Raw genomic sequence first — 19,360 nt, forward strand, 5'->3', positions numbered from 1 at the left:
GGCAGCAATACCACCCCTTCATGCAAAGACCCACTGGCCATTCCCTGGAAACAATTATCTATCCTGTTGGCTAGATTTAAAAAAAAAGCCAAAGAAAGCTCATCCTGCCAAATTTAAAATAGCACAAAAGACAGGAGTTTGAAGACCAAGCACACTGAATTTCAGTGAAGAAGGAGCTACATGTAGTCGAAAAATGGATCGGAGTTGTTTATTTTTGTGGAATAAAACATCTCTTTTGCTTACCCCATTGCTTTTTGGCAACCTTTGTGGGGGTTTCTATTTTGCTGGATTTGGCTAGCTTTAATAAGCCAGAAGGGACAGGGCTCAAGAAGGCACATAATTGGTTGCACAACTGTGAGCACCTTGTCTATGTCGTCAGGATGCATCAACTGAAATGGTTCCTACAAAACCAGGCTAGAAGTGACAATAGGCATGCACAGCACATTTCATTAGTGGACAACAGCTATGCACAGCACATTCCACCCAGGAGAATTTTTCTTTTTAAAGGTGAACATTCATTGAATACTCAATCATAAAGGACATTATTTTTATTCATTCATTTATTAAACACTGTAGACACTGATGCCCTTCTCAGTGCCCTACTACTTGCCTGACTGTGGGAGGGCAGTTACAGGTGGGAGGTGGGGGAACGAGATGCTCCTCAAGTCCCAATATTAGTGGGGCTTTGTGGTGTCACTGGCTGAAGGAGGGGGTTACAAGGTGATATTAGCCTTCAGGGCTCCTCCTCCTAGTCTCTTCAAAGTGTTGCTCCCAGCAGAGAGTCTCCTGGCAGAGCGAATTCCTTTTCACTCCTGCTGCCAGGAGCAATGGTATGCTGTCAGGGGTGGCGGCAGTGCAGCCCCCTCTGGATCCCTACTCAATAGTCCCCTCAATACAGCCTATGTAAGTGACACTGGACACCTCAGTGGGACTTACTGTAACCATGGTAACAATATTCCTTAACAGCTGATGGACGTACACTTTTGCAATCACAAAATTAATATGGGGAGGGGAATAAACTGTCTTTCCCCCTGGTAGAAGTTCTGATGCGGCTATCCATGCCATTGTTATTCATTGGGCAATCTGCTCATGCTTGACCCTCCTGCCTGTGACGGATCCCTGTAGTCAGCACCTGGTTAGGCTAAGAGGAGGTCTCCTCTTTAGCAGTTGCCCAAAATCTGTTGAATGGCCCATTGTGATACAATTACAGGCCCCTCCCCCTTCTGGGGAAGACTTCCCAAGGGCATTGGGACTCATGCAAATGTCTTCCTAAGTCCTGCCAAGTGATGATGATTATATAAGTATAAAATATTCAAGAACCCCTAAGGTGGTAAGACCCTAATGAAGGGAGAAAAGATGCCAATCCATATCCACTCTGAGGCCTTAGCTAGACCTAAGGTTTATCCTGGGGTCGTCCTGGGGTCGTCCCTGCCTGCTCCCGGAATATACTGTGTGTCATTTACCTGAACAGGGATGACCCCGGGACGATCCCGGGATAAACCTTAAGTCTAGCTAAGACCAGGGTGCCATGAAACAATTGATTCCTAGCCCCTAAAACAGCAACCAGTTGTAAGTCTGGGATGACCCAACTGTAGTGCCTGCCTGACCAAACTGAAGCCAAGATGTGTGCGATGGGGCCTTATATTAGGGATGGATGAATCTGTCTGTTTTGCTTTCGATAATGTTCACATTTAAAAAAAAGCAAAGGTTTGTTCTATCCTGCATCTCCATCAGTTTGCAAATGTTTTCTTTAAAAGCCTGCATGACAACTCATATGTATTTTCATGCAAATTTGTATGCATATAAAATTTATATACAGTATAAATAACGTTTATAAACAATGTTTGCATTTTTGCAAGCCCTTTCCTCTGGTATATGCTATTTTCCCAAATGTACTCATGTAATATAGTTGTCTATAACGTATGAAGTTTTTGGGGTTTTTTGATCAGAGAACTGTATCACACAATTTGGAGAAGTGTGCTAACTAAAGGAGAATTGTATTCCAGGTTCTGTATTGGTTTGGAAAGTTCTGTATTGGTTTAGTACAAATTTCCTCAATTTGTACTAAATGTGAACCAAACAATTTCTTTATCACCATCCCTACCTTATATCCTCCACCTCTACCCCAGTCTCATCCACAAATCTTGGGAGACTAGGAAATCCCTAGTCTTAGAAGACAGCCTGTCCTTGCTTCTTCTCTTGTGATGACTAGAAATTTGCAGTCACTGTGAGAGCTTTATAGAGGCACCATGAGGTCCACGTGTTTTTTGCATACAGTTGGGGAAGGGGAGGTCAAGGTGGTGACACCTTTCTCCGGCCTGACCTTCCCCCTCCCACAGGCATTGCCACAGGTCAGGAGCCCTTTCTGTTGACTGGGTGAAATTGTCTAAGGCCATTTCTACACCTACCTTTCTCTCCGGGATTGTCCTGGGATCGTTCCTGTGCATCCAAATGATGCACAGGGGATCCCGGGAGCAGGCAGGGATGATCCCTCCATTTTCCTGGGTTAACAGGTGTAGAAAGGGCCGAAGTGTGCAGCAACAGAGCTATATATATTCCATAAATGCCAGCATAGATATTTTACCATAAGCAGTTCATTCTCTAAGGCAATGGTAGTCAAATATGCTCAAATATGTCTTCAAACTGCTGATAAAGAACTATTGTACTTAGTCTGTACTGTCAGCAGGGCTACAGAATTCAACGTAGTATTATAGACGCCCATTGCCATTTCTGTATATTCTGTGATTTTGATACCCACATTTTTCAGAAAAGGTTGATTTGCTCCTGTCCTTTTCAAGAACAATTACAGTGAAAGAGCATACTATGGGTCAGATTCTACAATGCTTGTTACAGTAAAAATAACTAGAATAGATCTGGAGTGCTTTTGTGAGATGAAAAAGAACCTATTATTGATGGCACCAGGTCCCTGAGCAGACAGGAACTCAACAATACAAATCCAGGAGTCTTTTCCTTTTTATGAAATAAGTCACTGCAAGATAAAAGAGACAATGAAACTAGTCTTAGCTATGAGATGAGTACAAGAGATGGTTGTATTTTGTTTTTGTTTTTTAAAGTCATTCTATCAAGAGACCATCAAAATATCTTATTATGTATTAATCACAATTCATTGAAAGGTTCCTTTCATCTGACTACAGAATTGTGGTTGAGTTGTTACATAAGAAGATTTCACTACAATTGTTAAAATATACAGTTCTTTCCTTTCTGACAAATGATGTACATTTTTAATAAGTACTTCCAAAGAGAATGTTTTCTTGCACGTATTTCAAATTCCAAATGCTATGAAGCTTGTTTTAAAATTTAGATTTTTAAAGCAACTGTCGCATTTGAAATTTATCGTGAATTAATGTCATAAGTCTATGTTTGCCTTGAGTTACATTTTTTTATTTTCGGTGGAAAGGTAAGGTATGAATTAAATACATACATACTGTACATTTACTTTAAAAAATATACTATGTTATACAATAGTGCAGCCTTCCCTTACCTAATGCCCTTCAGCTGGTTGGGGGATGCTGGGAATTGTACAGATGGAGGTCAACAGGTTGGGAAAGGCTACTGTACTCTAATATTATGTGTAAAGAAAGTTTTCATTTCTCTTAACATCAGATAATGTCAGTGATACTAAAACAAGGGAAGGAGGAAAAAATCATTTACTCAAAAATGATAATCCACTGTATTTTCTGTTGCAATATACCTACCCTACTTGTCCCCCAAGGTACCATGGACACTGTGCTCTCCCACAAAACCCTTCTCAGACTGGACTTTAAGTACATGCAACACTCTCAATCTTCTACAATCTATGGGCAATATCTAGCACTGTTTCTGCACCTCTGCTCATTCTGTTGTGCCCATTGGACCATCCCCTATCACAACAGGAAGCTAGTGCTTCCTAAAGCAACCCCAGAAACTAATTGAAATGCTCCTTTCCAGAATAGGACAGGTCAGCGAAGCTCCCTTCTGCAAGCTCCACTGATCTGTACCATTCCAGTAATGAGCATATCAGCTAATTTCTCATTGTTGCAGGAACTGCTAGCTTCCCAATGTACTAGCGGTGGGTCCCGTTAACATGCAGGCACCATTGGATACTGTGCTAGATTTGCACATTTATTCAGTGGTCAATCTATAACCATTTTTCTATATGCAAGAAGCAGTAGTTGCTAGCCCAAAGCCTATAAAGTAGTGGTTCTAAATGTTTAATGAGGATTCTCCTAAGGAAGAACAGACAGAAGCTTTCTCCTGATCCTTCCGAATATGTGACTTGTTTGGGCCATGGGTCTTATGAATCTTAATTAGACCAAGAGAAATAAAGACTCATTGCACAATGTGAAATGCTTCTCTCTAAATTCTGTTGCTAATGGTACCTAAATTTTAGCAAAGTTAGCATCTTTGGGAAGGCATAGCTGGGGTACCTCAGTCTCTCTTAAAGACAATGTTCATATCTTTGATGGAACAGGTATATAGAGAAAGGCATTGGTAGATAAAGAATAGAGAGATTCAGGGCTGGCATCATGGTCAGCCAACTGTCAAGGTCCCACACCAGAGTACTGACAAGAACCACTAAGAGTTGCTCCTTCTCTTTGCCATTGCAACATGTTTATTCATCCGCCTCTCACTCTGGCCCAGACAAAAGTGGTGGGGAGAAGTCAAGAGCAGTAGTTGCCCCTGCCTACTTGCTCACTGGCTCTCTACCAGTCAAGCAAGGAAGTGGTAGTAATGATGACAAAGAAGACAAGCAGCAATAGCAACTGGTGTCTTGCCCATGCGCTCTCTAAAATCTACAGCCAGCACTGGGCAGGTTGATATGGGTGTAGGTATTAATTCAAGTAGTTGGATTCCAAGATATTTTGAACTTTAAAGGTAAGCACCTTCAATTGGGCCTAAAAGTGAATAGGTAGTTAATGAAGCTCTTTTGAAATTGACAGTAGATGGGTGAACTGCAACCATGCTCTGTACTTACGGAAGCTTACAAACCATCTTCAAAGGTTCCTCTGCATATAATGCATTGCAGTAATCCAGTTGGGGGGGAGGGGCTACTAGAGCATAGACACCATGGCCATATCATTTATGTCAGAAGTGGGCTACAACTTGAAATCAGACATATCTGGTAAAAGGCATGCTGTGTCACAGAGACCACTTGGGCATGAAGTGACAGTGCTGGATCTAGAAATACCCCCAAAGATGCAAACCTGCTCTCTCAGGGGAAACCCCACCCAGAATAGGTTGAACACTACATTCCCAGGAACAAGAACCATCTAATTACTGCATCTCCATCTTGTCAGAAAGCAACTTCAATTTATTGGCCCTACACAGGTTGTCAGCCAAAGCCCATCAAGTATCTTTTCACCATCCTGAGGCCACAACTGAAACTGATCCCACGCAACTGGAATACATGGTGTATAGCATAGATCATGCATAGTTAATGGTCACTTGAGACAAATCATAGGTCCAATACATCAGAAATGGCATTTTGTTTTGTTTTGAATCAAAGCAACCTTAAAAAATTCAGAGGTAAATCATTTAAAGACAGCAACTCAGAATATATTTTAATAGTCATTTTCATAAATTTCCTGTAAAGTATCTGTCCAATCTAAAATTAAAAGTTATAAGAAATACTCACTGATATTTAGTAGTCTAAAAATGTTAAAACCAAAAATCACTCTGATGCTGTTATCTACTTAATATTCTGAATTAGATTAATAAGTATTCGAAAGGAAGTCTTTTTAATAGGAGTAGACTGGTTAAGTTTAGAAAGAACATGTCTGATGATTAACAATACATTTCAAATTCATTATTTCTGTCATAGATATTTTAGCTGACAAAAATAAAGCCTTTTTGTTCACATTCAACAAAATATTGTGTACAATATATTTCTATACTTCTTCTAAACAATGTCCTAAAGGATTATGCTAATATTAACCTAAAAATTATGCAGTGTTGTCAACTTGATTCAGCACAATTAGCACCTTGTAAGAAATATACAAAACTTCAAAGTAATATTAATAATTCTATTTATGTGCACCGAAGTGTTAGCTTTAATATTTAAGGTCATTCTAATAGATACTCTACAGAAACTTGCTTTTACACAGTTACCTACTGTTTTTATTATTAAAAAGTTAACCTGTTTTTTCATGGATGGTTCAAGCCCTTATATTATTACTGTCTTTTTTGCTAAGTGTAAGCCGCTCCGAGAGCCTTTTTTGGCTGAGGAGCGGGGTATAAGTATGATAAATAAATAAAATAAATAAATATGTTTGCAATGTTGTACGCTTCCATTCTTTTCTTTTTCTTTTTATGATTTGTGAAAATAATAATAAAAAGAATTATAAAAAGTTAACCTGTTGTTAAATTAGTCTGACCTTTTCATCTTTCTTCTTTACATGTTTTATTTGTACTTAAGCTATACTTAGAGCGTCATCACACAGGGGAAAATCATGTTTGCTTACCGTCGCTTCTCCACCCATGCATTTGTTCCTCATTACTTCCTCTTTTGAAAGGGGAAGTAAACAATGTACATGTGGCCCATTCAGTAGGTCATTTTGATTGTGCTGCTTCTCCTGCACAAAGCAGGAGATAGCGGCAACTTCCGTCTCTATTTTAAATCGGACTTACTGGGATGTTTTTTTGTGGTGTGAAGAAGGCAAGAAGGGGCAGGAGGTGTGTGGGCGGCAGACAATTTCATGAGAGGGACACACAAAAATCCGTGAGTGCCCAGTAACGAGCGTGCAATAAAATGCTCATCTGATGGAGCTCATAAACTTGGTGGGATACAACAACGCTATAATTCACCATGGCTAGGCATTGGACCAATATCTATTTCCAAAAGTATCATTGGCAGATATTGTAGGAAAAGGCTTCCCTCACAGAATTAAAATGCACAGCATAGGTAAACTGTAGAACACTTTCAGATATAGACAGGATTGGTGGTTAAAAAACCGAAATCGTATTGTGTGGCATTATCAACAGCTTCGGCTATTGGGCGGTATAAAAATGTAATAAATAAATAAATAAAATTCATTGCAACTATTTTTATCAAGCTGTAAAATGCAGTAATTTCCTTTCTTATGTTATGCCATTCCTTCTTTGATGTATTTTTAAATAAGCATTCTGGTTGTTACCTATGTAGATCAAAGGAAAGAATGGGATTTTACTATAAGTTTCTCTTAAGTAAGAATCAAATAATTAACTATTTGCTACCCCATCACCATCGGTGGAAAAATGTGCTTAGAGCATCACTTCTCAACGGGACCCTCTGCACCTGCTACTGCATCCCCGTTCTCTAAGGTGAGGAGGAAGGAAAAACAAGCAGTATTGCTTGGACAGTCGAATGGGGTATGAACTGAACTGAGGCAGGGCCTTCTCAAATAGGGCTGTGTCTGCCCTGATTCTGCTCACAGCTGAATTGCAGAGTCAATTACCACTGCTTTGAGTTCCCACTCCACCATTTTCAACATAGATCACTTACATATTCTGTCACAGCCACCCTAGGAAAACAATTCCATTAAGAAGCCCAGTCCTCTTGCCACTCCAAGTGGGAGGAAACATGCACTGCCACCTCTCACCCCTTCCTGCTGCTGCCTCATGCCCCCCTTCCCAAGACCTTTGCCGCTGCTTCATCGGCAATTTGGATGTGTGGCTCTCACGAGAGTTTGGGCAGCAGGTCTCTTGAGAGTTCACTGGCCAGAGGCTCATGGCTGCTTCTTCCAGCCACAGCAACAGCAAAGCTAAGGGGAAAGGGGGTGCAATGTGGGGGAAACAGAGGGCAGGTGGTGGCTGCAGAGAGTTCTGCCAACTACTGTATTAAGAACATAAGAAGAGCCAAGCTGGATCAGACCAAGGATCCATCTAGTCCAGCACTCTGCTCACACAGTGACCAACCAGCTGTCAGTGGGAAACTCCAAGCAGGACATGGGTTCAATAGCACTCCCCCACTCATGTTTCCTGGCAATTGCCTCTGATACTGGTAGTAACACATAGCTATCACAACTAGTTGCCATTGATAGACTTCTCTCCAAGGAATTAATTCAACCTCCTTTTAAAGCCATCCAAATTGGTGGCCATCTTGCGGTAGCAACCTCCATAGTTTAACTGCACTGTGTGAAAAAGTATTTCCTTTTATCTGTCTGGAATCTCCCACAAATCAGCTTCATGGGATGACTCCAGGTTCTAGTATAATGGGAGAGGGAGAAAATTGTCTCCCTATCCACATTTTCCACATCATAATTTTGTACACCTCTATCATGTCTCCTCTTACCCTCCTTTTTTCCAAGCTAAACAATCCCACCTCTTGTAACTTTCTCTTCTAAGGGAGATGCTCCAGCCTCTCCCCACTGATCATTTTAGTTGCCCTTTTCTATACTTTTTTGAGCTCTACAATATCTTCTTATCTTTTTTTTTTAGGTGTGGTGACCAGAATGGTACACAGTATTCTAATCAAATGTCATGGTGGGACAGTGACTGGCAGGGCACTCCAGAGCACCCACTGGAGGCTGCGGGATAGTGGCAGCCCATCACTCCTCCCACTCCACTGCCCGAAACAGGTGCCTCAGTCAGATTAATAAAAGGGCCATCCCTGGGAAGCACCCTAATTAAGACAGAGAGGATGACAATAAAGGCAGACTGCAAGACTTCAGAAAAGAGTCAGGGAACTGGGTAAAAAAAAAAAAAGGATTAACACAGCAAAAGAGAGCATTCGCTTGCTGCTAAATAAAAGGAATATGTATCGTAAATATGTTCAGTGTGGATGTATCTTAAATACGTTCATTGACAAACTTGATGAGATGCAGAGTGTTGATTCCGATGTAGGATGATATATATACATCAGCATTTAACAACGCTAAGTTTGTTTTCTAACGGACTCCAGAACTGTTGTTTTTAAATGGATACTGTTGTTTTTATACTGTTGTTTTTATGGTTTCTGATGGTTTTTAAATTTTGTATATTTTTTTTAATGTTTACTGTTTTTAACTTTTGTGAACCACCCAGAGAGCTTCGGCTGTGGGGCGGTATATAAATGTAATAAATCAATAAATCAATAAATCAACATTAACATAAAAGATAAGGGTAAGGCTGTGTTTTTTATACCTGCAATCTAAGGTAAGCTATTTAATGCATTATTCATTGTTCTTGCTATATTCTGCCATTGAAATAAAAGTTACATGCAAGTCATAGTTGGACTGACCATGAATGAATGAATTTCCAAATTGAACATAGTTCATGCTCTGCACCGCACCCCACAATAACACACCACATTTCAAATTTCACAGCAAACATTCCTCCCATTTCAGGGTGATGATAAATAGATGAGCTTGAGAGCATTTTGTTTGGATGCCAGAATTAAAAGCATCCGTTATCATTTCCCTGGAGAAAATGAAGAGAATGCAGCTAATTAAATACATTATATGGAAGAATGCAACACAGTGCAACTCCCTAGTCCTCAAACAAGCATAAATGTCATTGGCAATAAACTTTGATTTTTTCAGCTTGTCAAAATTAATTATTTAAACCCCAACAATACAGCAAGACCAAATTCATATACTTTGCAGTAAAATCACATAGACTTAGTTTATGATAGACTTAATTAATATTTCTAGGACATAAAGGACCAAAAGTTTGTAACTCCTTCTGAATGATGATGTGTTATCTAATATTCTGAATTCGCAAATGCACAGAAGCAAATATAAATTTACCTTTTACACTATGGTAACATTCCACAGATAAATTGCAGAACCACATGATAAATTGTACTCATTTTCCCTGACTATGAACTGTGCTTTTCCACAAAATTTACTCCCTTAGGATATCCCAAGCATTAGAAAGCTTTTGTGACACCAGCTGATATTTGATGTTCCAGGTAAATATTTCCTGTCTTCTGAATGATTTTGAAATCACCTCTTTATCTATTGTTTCCACTTTAAATCCCCGAAACAACAAAACAAAATCTCTGTCCATTGGTGGCAGAGAAGTGCCAACTGGTTATCCATTGAATTTATTCCCCATCCCACTCCCAATAATGGTTCATATTACAATCAAGGTAAGATTACACAGATTGTGCAACTAGCCAGAAGGTATCTCTCATGTTCCACACCTCCATTTCCTGCCAGATTAGGAAAGATTATGCTTCAATAATTTATTCAAAAGGACAGATTATGCATGAAAGATTGGGGGAGTTAATGCAAATATGATTTACTTCCCTATAGAAACTAGATATACCTTTGGATGGCATTTGAACTATGCACCTTTTACTCCTTTTATTTTACCTTTCTATACTACCTGGCAGATATGTAATACAGTTAGCACAGATGTGTCCTCCCAGTGGTAACTCCTGTGAGAGAAGTGAGGATAGGGTGAAATGGTTCCAGGAACTCACTTCTTTCCCTCTTATGTGTTAGTAGTGTTAGCAGAAGTGATTAAATAAAGCAGAGTGAATCCCGAAAGTGAAGTGCCCGGCAAGCTTTAAAGAGTCATAACAGAGTTGTAAAACAGCAGGAAGTACAAAAAGCAGAGCAAATCAGCCAGGCTTCTAACAGAATCAAACCACTACTACTACAAAACATACTGAACAGGCTAGTCCTTTTACACAAAAGAAACCCAGGCTAAAAAGGAAACCATTTTGTTCATCTGGCTGCTAGGCAACATTTCCCTACCTTTGTGACCCCCTTTGCACCCTAGACAGTTTGGTGGATCCACAGCTGTTAATTAGCTTTGCACCTCGAGTAACCATTGTTATTGTGCTTACTAACTGCTCTAAAACTCTTAGTTTGCACCCTTTTTAGCATGATTCCCTACCATCACTATTCCAACAGGCAGGAGATTGCACATTCAAGAACCAAGGTGCATTATTCATTTTGCTTAGTTGAACAATATGTGCATATTCTGTACACTACACAATGTAGTTGTTAATAGTGTGAACTATCTAGTGTTCTTCCTACTATATGTGGCTGACATGGACACTAATACATTCTGAGAAACATTGTTTTAGTGGAATTAACAGTATCTAAGTTAGATTGGCTAACATCCAAAATGAAATTATCCAGCCAATACACATCTTATCCCAACATGTTTAGTATTGACTCATATCACTGCCCTTGTTGACCAAGGGCTCATCTACACCAAGCAGGATTTTCCACTATGAAAGCGGTATGAAAGTGGTATATAAAAGGCAGGAGCCACACTACTGCTTTATAGCGGTATTGAAGTGCACTCTAGGATTTACACTACTGCTTTATAGTGGTGCTGAAGTGCACTGACAACTGTTTGGGCCCATAACACATCTACACCAGGCAGGATATAACACCATGAAAGTGGTATGAAAGTGGTATATGGTATGTGTCAATGGTAGGGTGACCATATGAAAAGGAGGACAGGGCTCCTGTATCTTTAACAGTTGTATTGAAAAGGGAATTTCAGCAGATGTCATTTGTATATATGGAGAACCTGGTGAAATTTCCTCTTCATCACAATAGTTAAAGCTGCAGGTGCCCTGCCCTCTTTTAATCTGGTCACTCTAGTTTAGCTCTTGCAGCTTTAACTGTGGTGATGAAGAGGGAATTTCCCCAGGTTCTCCATATATATAAATGACTCTTGCTGAAATTCCCTTTTCTATGCAACTATTAAAGATACAGGAGCCTTGTCCTCCTTTTCATATGGTCACCCTAGTCAATGGGCCCCAACAGTTGTCAGTTCACTTCAATACCGCTATAAAGCAGTAGTGTGGCTCCTGCCTTTTATATACCACTTTCATACCACTTTCATAGTGGAATATCCTGCTTGGTGTAGATGAGTCCCCTTTTTCAGTATTTGTTGCTTTTTTGTTATCAGTCAAGTTTGATTGTGACCATGATAAAAAGGTTATCTGAGACTTTATCATTAAGAACATAAGAAGAGCCATGCTACTCAGTCCCCCCTCCAAAGGGAACGACTGGCCAATCTTATATTAGATAAAGGGAGGGAGGGGAGCCAAAAAGCGAAAAAGGCCAATGCTTGGTGGGACTAGCCTTTATAGGCTTGCCCCACCCTTGTCTCATGTAGCATATGTGTGGCAATAACACAAGGTGCCTTATTCTGTACCTCACCAACTGCAATGGCCATTTTTCCGCCAAAGCTGTCCCAGCTGGGTGGCTACTGGATTTCTATAGAATGTCTGCAGTAAATGAGGATAAAATGACCTAAATAGTAAGCCTCATAATCTGTGCTCTCATTTTAACAAGTGCACAATATGTTGAGGAGGACCTCATCTATAACCCCCCCCCCCAAAAAAAACCTTTTATATCCTAGAGGGGTAAGTCGAGTCTTTCTATTGCAGAAAAACAACGGTGGTACCCTAAAGACCAGCACATTGACTTTGGTATAAGCTTTTATAGGGCAGAGCTCACTTCATCAGATGCTTTTAAAAGCACACACACACACACACACACACACACACACTCCATCTGAAAATGTCTTTTGACTGCAATCACTTCTGTGTCTAAAGAACATCATGGGCCTTAAGACTATCAGTTGCCATGACAATGGTGTAAGCATCGGTGAACAAATAATGACCTGCCACCGACAGATCAGAATCTGGGGAATGATACTAAGATCACTTTCATATCAGAATTTGTGTGATTATGAGAAGCAAGAGTAGACTGCATTTTCTCTGTATTGCCTCACTGCTTCCCAGTCAAGCCTGTCTACTCAGCAGCTGCAAAAGACCAGGAAGCAGTGTTAAGTGCTTAAAAGACATTTTCAACAGACATTTCAATGTACCCACCATTTTTAAATCTTGGCCAGATTTTTATTGTTTTGTATATACACTTCATGCTCTATTTATTTTCAACTACAGATTAGGGACAGGTGTCTTTGGGGTGGATCAGTCAGATCCTTAATTTCCACAATCTTGTGAAAAGTGGTAACAGTTTTGGCATTACTTAAAGTGTACAGTCTCAATAGTTCCGTCCACAGACCGGCTTTTCTAGAAAGTTATTGAGTACAGACCATTATTAGTTCATAGCTAGAGAATAAACATAAGCCTAAGTATATTCTAGAAGCAGCACTGACCTATTGGTTTGGGCCAGCATTTTGAACCTGAGTGGACAGATTATTTCTGTTTATATATTTCCTTTTTATATAATTATTTGTACTTACTTTAAATTTATTTTTATAAACAATGAGCTAATGGGTTCAGTCCAAATACTTTAAAATTATTGACTATTTATAAATATAGCACATATTTTCTCATAAGAATACAGATTTGTACCTATTTCTCAGGCTTCTACACCAACTATACTTATTAATCTAGCAAAAGAGTCTATAGTATTTTACATGGTATGACTAGTCAGATCTGGTAGTTAATAAGGAATATCCATTATCAGGATAAAGCTAAGAAATTATCACACACCTCCCCCCTAATCAAAGTTTCAATGCTGGGGATCCAAAATTACAAGGGCTTTCTATCAGTGTTTAAATATTTAATTGACTGTCTTACAAAAAATCCCAAGGTGCTCCAGTAGTGCATAATAAAAGACCCCAGCCAGTCTTAATTATAGCTTATCATAGCTAGAAGTTCTTATTTCATGAATAATAAAAGGCAATTTTTAACAGCACATAATTGTACCATTGGCACTAAGTATTGTTTAAAACCAAATAGTTCCCTACAATCTTTAAAGATATTGCTTATACTGTATACAAGGTATACATAAAGCATGCAGTACACCATGCTGAAGACAACAGATTATGTAACAACTTGCTGACATTGTTGAACTGAAAAATACTGCCCCCCCCCAAATTAAGACAACTGATAATCTGAATTTCCATATAGAGGGTCTATAAACATTTGTCTTGTGTGTATTTTTCTTCTCCAGCTGAAGAAAAAAGTGACCTGGCAATATTATTCCAACATGTACGCTACATACAAAATGTTATATTGATATTTAAACTTTATAAATTCAGGAAGGTCCGGGCCTGATTCAAAGTGCTGGTATTAACAATTAAAGACCTAAACGGCTTGGGGCCAGGCTATCTGAAGGAATGCCTCCTCCCATATGTACCTGCCCAGACCCTAAGGTCATCCTCAGGGGTCCTTCTCCGCGAGCCCCTGCCAAAGGAAATGAGGCAGGTGGCTACCAGGAGGAGGTCTTTCTCCGTTGTGGCACCCTGGCTGTGGAATGAGCTCCCCAGAGAGGTCCGCCTGGTGCCTACACTGTATTCCTTTCGTTGCCAGTTGAAGACCTTTTTATTCTCTCAATATTTTAACAGTCTATAAATAAATTTTAACTTGGTGTTTTAAATTTGTAATTTTGCATTGCTGCTGTTTTTATCTGGTTGAGCTTTTATATTGTATTTTATATTATGGTTTTATACTGTTGTTTTATACTTTGAATGGTTTTAATTTTTGTGAACCACCCAGAGAGCTCTGGCTATTGGGCGGTATAGAAATGTAATAAATAAATAAATAAATAAATAATAGAGGTGGTGTGAACTTTGAAGCAGAGGCACTCCCTCTTCTCCTGCCCTAAAGCCCTGAAACTTACCCTTTGCAAAGGAAGGCAGCCAAGCCAGTGGATTCTCCTCAGTCCTAAGCAGAGCACCTTTTCTGCCAGGGGCTGGGACTACCTCAGAGTGTCACCTGTCCAACAGAATCGGTACTCTCAGTCCTGGTGGGAAAAGCCATCCTGTCAGGGTCTAGGGATCACCCACTGCCTCTTCGGCCTTATCTTACTCTGCCCTACCATTAGTTTCAGGGCCTTGAGGCAGATAACAGTGGTTATAGGTGCTTTGCAAATGCCCTCCAAGATTTTTATGGATCTTCAAGCCGAATGCTTGCAAAAATCCCAGAGCCTGGGAGAGCATGTAACTGTAGAGAAGGGATGAATAATTCTTTTGGTACCAAGTTTATATGCACATACACATTTATTTATTATTATATTTATATCCTGCCTTTCCCCCCTCTGTATAAGGAACCCATTGCATATGAATGGCTCACAGTGGGGCCAGTTCATACTATCAAAATAAGCCACCATGGCTCATTTAAATCCTGGTGTGTGCAGGGCATGATTCCATCACCACCCTACAACAGTGCATGGGTGTGGTTCCCCCCTCCAATAAATCACACCACCCTGGTTTGGGTGACACGACTAGCAGTGCCTGGCCGGTGATTATGGAAATTGTGTCCCATATGTGCCCAGTATACATCCAACATGAGCCACGATTTAAATAAGCCATGGTGGCTTATTTTTATTGCATGAACCAGGTCATTGCCCTCTTTAGTGCAATCTCTAAAAAGAACAGTGTGTGTGTGTGTGTGTGTATGAGAGAGGTTTTTTTAACTTAACTTGTTTTGTCATTGCTACCATACCAAAAGATTCATGTGGCAAATCACCAAATTTTTCTCAGCAGTTTGTGGTTTGAACTGTGAAATACAAATAATATAAACCACTTTAATTTAGCTAATACATGTGGCTTATAGCATCCATTGGGACAATCTACCATGGTCAACATACAGTATATGGTATGAGCAATGACTGAAAAACTAGTTGTAATATAGCATCCAAGAAAATGCTCAGTAAAAAGCAATTGGAAAAAGAATAGTAAAAAACCACTTTCTTCCTTTTGAACATTGTCTCTTAGAATAAGACTGAATGCTTTTCCTTCCTTACATGACAAACTACTCCAACTTCCACTCCTGGGGGCTTTATAGAACTGCCAGAACGCATTGATGGAATTATGCTCTTCTACTATATTACACTGTAGCTAATTTATTCTACTTACTATAAATGTTCAAGTAAAATATGGAAACTCTAGAAAACCCTGGGAGATTTGCATATAAAAATCTGAAAATTTGCATTTGTATATATTATAGATTAATTTCCCCTCTTTCCATATTTTCAAAAGAGAAAGTGAGAAAGAAGAAACACATACTGTATATAGAAGACAGGTGATTATACAGCAATATGGCAAGTTGTTACTTTTTATAGCTAAATCTAAATTGCAAAACAAAGACATAATCAATTTTTACAAGTCTGCGCTCTTATATATTGTTCACATATCATTATAGACATAATAGTTCCAGTCTTGACATAATTACAGAACAATACTATTCCAACTGAGCACCTCACGAGCCACGTCTGCTAGGCAAGAATAGGAATAATATTGGATTTACTGTATTGGTGAAACACGTTATACCAGCAAAATGGATTTACTCCAGTGTATTGTTATGATTGCATAAGTAGTATGAAACATTATCCGAGAACAAGCTGTGTACAGAGTAAAAATCAGTTGAATCCAGAGGATGTTAGGAAAGAAGTAGAGCTTAGATTAAATGCTATGGTAGGTCTAGATCAGAACTTTCTCCCCAGTTACAGTGTAATATTGATCTGGTTCACATGACACAACCACCTTCCATGGCTTAATTTACCTGTGGAGCTTGTTGCACTTTGCTGGGCACATGGAGGCACTATTTTTGCATAGTGCCTAGCTTGCCATGTTGTGCGAACCCAGGTAGGAGGGGTTGTTCGTGGGCTAGACAATTCTCAAATAACCCATGGCTTGCTTTAGGGTTATCTGAGGGCCTTGCTAGATGATGGAGTAGCCCGGTGCGAGCCCCGGGCTGGCCCCTGTGCATCCAGATGACACACAGGGGATCCCGGGCTCAGGCAGGGGTAACCCTACCTTGGCCTGGGATAACCAGTGCCAGTTGTGGCCCGGTATTTCCCGCAGCCTCGGGCTGAGCCCAAGACTGACGGTGTGTAGCCCGTTCCGCCGCTTTTCCTGGCTACCGCATTTACTTGCGAGTAGCCGGGAAAAGCGGTGGGTGCCTCACAGTGCTCCGCAGGAGCGCTGCAGCCATCAGGGCAGGGTGGGGAGATGGGAGGGAAACCGGAGCTAGGGGGGATGGGGGGGAATCGGAGATCGGAGATTGCGGGGGATGGAGGGATCGGAGATTGCAGGGGATGGGGGGGATTGGAGATTGCGGAGGATGGGGGGATCGGAGATCATGGGTGGGGGAATCATGGCCAGGGAGAAAATTGGGGCAGGGGGGAGAGGGGAACTCTTTATTTTTTTAAAAAAACAACAACCCTACCTTTGCTGGTGGTGCACTCCTGCACACCCGGCCCTTTAAAGAAGAAACAAAATTGAGGACACGACGGGGCTTTCCTGCAGCCCGTTGCATCTGACATCTGGACTGGAGTGACAGCCCACGCTAATTGTAGCGCGGGCTCACTGCTCCTCAAGCATGGATTCCCAGGTAGGTCTAGCAAGGCCCTGAGAGTTGCCCATGGGTCCCTGGCACAACACAATAGCCCCCATGGGTAAATTAAGCCACAATGGGCTGTCATGTCGTGTGAACCAGGTGATTATGTCTGCAAAATAAATGGGAAAGTTTAAAACAGTCCCGTTGGATTCAATGGACAAAGATGAATGCTCCCTCTGCCTCCCCAATCACATCAGAGCAGAGGTAGGCAACATGACCCTCCAGATGTTTTGGCCTACAGCTCCCAGTGGCCCTAGCCATCATAGCCAATAGTGAAGGCATTGTAAGCCAAAACATCTGGAGACCCATCAGGAGTGGAAGTTCTCACTCTTGCATTAGAGGACAGAATTTAAGTTCAGTCAGGAGTGATTCCACAAATAGTTTATATGCCCTAGGAGTACAATAGAGATCACAGATCAAGACATGCTTCATCATTCTGCCTCCATGCCTATAAACAAGGCACATGTAGGTAGGTAAGAGGAAGCTTTGGTAAAAGGGAGTACTTAATACAAAGAAAGCTCATTGCACGAACAGCTAAAGTTTGTTATATTTAACAATTAATTTAGAGAGGACAAATAATAAACTCCTGTCTTCAGAAACATCCAGAAGGAATCCTCAACTCCAGTGCTATACCTGGAATTACAAAGAGAACTCACCACATACAGGTTCGCAAAGAAGTGGGGGCTCAATTGGGAAGAGCAGGACTCCTGCATTCCCACCAAGGAAAAAACTGGTTGCACAGATTATTCAAACATACGTAGCTGCAGTGTGTCTCCTACTCCTCCCCGTGATTATGAGAAATGTAGAAATCGCCAAAAGTTTCCAAATGAGAACATTCTGGGTGCCTCTATCTTAAAGGATAAAAAACTTACACTCATACTGGGATTTCTTCTTCTGGTGTCTTTCCGTGTTTAGGATGGACTCCTTTTGCTGGTGACCATGTGATTTTGAATTGAAAACTTCTCCTCTCAGCAATGCTATTATGTTCAATGAAACAGCACCATCTAGTGGCAAAATGATAGTGCTATGCCAGCATTACACACTGGGGCTATCCCACAATAATTTTAAATACTGCATTATCACTGTTTTTTTTAAAAAAAGACAGATTACCTGGGGAAAGCGTGGGAGACATCCGGGAGGTTGACAATGTCATGTAAAGGCCTCCACTTGTGGTCAATCATGACTGTGCAATATATTGCTCATATATTGCACACAAAGAAGATCTCTGATGACTTTGACTTGGGTGACTGTTGTGTGCTATAGAGCGGGTAAGATGTCTCTTCCTTTTGCAAAATATTTCAGGCTCAGACAGTAAGGGCACACCAAGAGTATTCAGTTAAGTTTTTACAGTCTAACTAAAGTAAAAGCCTGAACACTCTTTGGGAAGTACGAGAAGACCTGATTGTTTGGTCTTGTTTTCCAAAGTTATGTAAATCTGAAGATAGAGATAATTGAATGTTAACTTGTTTTAATTGTATTTAAAGATTTGGGTTGTTTTGGTTTCCCCCCTCATTTTTGGCAACCGCAACTCACTGGGATGATATGTGCTATAAATAAATTGGAATAAGCCATATTTTGAGACAGCATTGCAGCATGAATTATATATTAAATGTAATTACAGTATTAAGCAGCCCTGCTTCATAATCCACTATCACTAAAATGGTTATGAAATTGGTTTTAAAACGACATCATTATACCTTGACTTTTAACATATGTACTTAGAACAAAAATGTATACATTTTCTTTTCTTGGGGGGGAATATCTATCATGAAATGCTCTAAGGACAATAAAGGATCTTGTGACAACATAAAGATTCTTATTCTTAACTGAGACTATACAGGCACCCCCCCAAGGGATGATCTACACATCTTGAGGGGCATTGAATTTTTTTTTTGGGGGGGGGCAAATAGGAGCACTTGGGATTTTAAGCAGACCAGCAGCAGACAAACGTTGACAACCGGTTGGCCACTTCATGAACAGAATGCTAGGCTCCATAGATCCAGAATGATCCAGAATGGCTCTTCTCATGTCCTGCCACCTGAGGTAGGAGGATGCATGCTGCCACTTTGGCCACTCCTACATCCCCTCCTTTACATCTCTCCTCTCCCAAAAAAA

General features: G+C 40.4%; 1 protein-coding gene across 4 annotated transcripts in view; it reads right to left on the reverse strand.

Annotated features, from left to right (window-relative positions):
• DMD (dystrophin) overlaps positions 1–19,360 on the reverse strand; it is a 1,279,927-nt gene that overhangs the window by 603,173 nt on the left and 657,394 nt on the right. The gene's annotated exons all lie outside the window — the stretch shown is intronic.

Source organism: Elgaria multicarinata, chromosome 5 (assembly GCF_023053635.1).
Source record: "Elgaria multicarinata webbii isolate HBS135686 ecotype San Diego chromosome 5, rElgMul1.1.pri, whole genome shotgun sequence".
Lineage (NCBI taxonomy): Eukaryota > Metazoa > Chordata > Lepidosauria > Squamata > Anguidae > Elgaria > Elgaria multicarinata.